The sequence below is a fragment of the Temnothorax americanus genome, unplaced genomic scaffold (genome assembly GCF_048541705.1).
Source record: "Temnothorax americanus isolate GAGA-0224 unplaced genomic scaffold, ASM4854170v1 Scaffold103, whole genome shotgun sequence".
Taxonomy (NCBI): Eukaryota; Metazoa; Arthropoda; class Insecta; order Hymenoptera; family Formicidae; genus Temnothorax; species Temnothorax americanus.
The window spans coordinates 214,449-216,655 of record NW_027509235.1 but is presented as its reverse complement, the minus strand read 5'-3'; positions in this window follow the sequence as shown (position 1 = coordinate 216,655).

Below are 2,207 nucleotides of genomic sequence, written 5' to 3'. Positions count from 1 at the left end.
ATACGTATACGGGGTAATCCTTATAGTTGCTCATCTTATAGTTGATTGATTATACCTAAAGGAACTTGATATAGTCTTATATGTTATAAAATCAAATAATATAATATCTTAAAAGATTAAGAAATAATTGTTTTAAAACTGTATCGGAAAAAATTTCAAGATAAAATATATTTTTAGTATTAGCTTGAAACTTTCTCAGTTGAGAAATTTTTTCAGAAATTGTCTTTTTATATCTACTTTAAATAAATTATTTTTTATTTCTACGATATTAATTAAATGAAACCATAACAATTATTACGTTTATTTGTACATACGATTTCAGATTCTTAGCCTATAATAGAATATTTAAAAATTGTAGAAAATTCGGATTTCGTGAAACATATCAACGTACACAACTATCGAACAACGTTATGGCCTAACTTTTAGTTGCAATTTTGTAACTAATAAAAGTCAAACTAATTTTTTACAAATTACAAATTATCTATGTTATTTAACGACTTTTCTCTACATTATTATGCACAAAATTCGATAAATATAAAAGACATTATTTAATATTAATAATGAGTAAATAAATTACTGGTACATTGAGGTACATGTTTATCGATCTTTCTTGTTCACCCGTTGTATACGCATCAGACTCTCACCGTTGCGTTGGAACACTTGAAGCTCCGACCAGTTACGGCAACAATAGGCTTTGTCTTCGCGCCGTCGGCGCTCGCAAATTGGTAGAAATCTTGATTAAAGGTGCAATTTTCTCCATTGCTGACTGCGGCAGCAAATATGAATTGCATCCCTGATGCTCCCGTCCCTTTATATTGGATGAAAATAAAAAAAACGTGTTCTTAATCGCACTTGTACAGAGAATCAATCAATGATTCCAATTGTATTACTGAACAATTTAAACTAATCCGTCTGTATCTTACGTTATAACCGAAATATCTTAATAATGAAACTAAAATTTATTTTGTTAAATATAATTTTACTGCTAATTTAGAATTTATAATCTTGTATATTGATGAAAAAATGCTCCTAAAATGCAATTTTTTAACAGATAGTATTGTATTAACATTTGTCTACTGCATTTCAAGAAACTACAATACTATTCGGTATGTTTCAACCAAAGTCGGTAAGGTTCAATAAAATTACTGATAAAATTGTTTTATTTTTGCTTCCTTATAGAGGAAGCTTTGTTTTCGTAAAAAAAATTATTTTAGGTATCTTTGGCAAAGTGATTAGAATGTTCTAAAGCGTCGAAAAATCACTTTTGTACAAAATGTCCGTGTGCGTGCGTGCGTGCGTGCGTGCGTGCGTGCGTGCGTGCGTGCGTGCGTGCGTGCGTGCGTGCGTGCGTGCGTGCGTGCGTGCGTGCGTGCGTGCGTGCGTGCGTGCGTGCGTGCGTGCGTGCGTGCGTGCGTGCGTGCGTGCGTGCGTGCGTGCGTGCGTGCGTGCGTATGTGTGTGTGTGTGTGTAACGCTTTTATTGTCCGTTTATGCTCTAATTTCCGCAAATTTTGAGATATCAAGCTCAATTTTTTTTTATGTATAGAGTATTATTAAAGGAAAGTTGGTATTAAATTTGGCGGTGATCACAGTAAAGGGGTTCTTTCTTTATAAAATTTTAAATTTTTTGAGAAATGTTTGTGGCTGCTCTAACTTCCGCAAATTTTGAGATATCAGGTTATTTCTAAATCTATATTCTTCAGTCTCTTCTACCTCTATTTCATATATAAATTTTTAAGATTTGGTTGATTAGACCCAACTTTATACGCGATAACGCGATTAAAGGTCCATATGCAAAGTCCATATATGAACCCTGAACTCCCAAACTCAACATCGATTTGACATTGTAAAACCCCACTTGTGCTACTAATTGTAAGCTAACCCTCTATTAATTCATAAAACAAGTAGAAACTTGCACATTGCTTCCTCATAGTTTTTAAGTGTGCAAGTAGAAACTGTTAAATTCGTAATTTATTGCATATCCCCGCAGGGTTCGCAATCTACTACCAACACTATCCTTTTCCTCTCACTTTAACCCTTTAGACCAACGGCTTAACGTCTCTTTCCGAAAGACGGAGCCTAGTTTTCTCCGCACAAGAGCCTATCTTGCGGAGGGGCGCAGCTATCGGAAAAACATTCCATGCTTCATGGCTCTAGTGGACTCGAACCTTGTTCCTCAGATTACGAGTCTGGCGCTCTACCACTAGA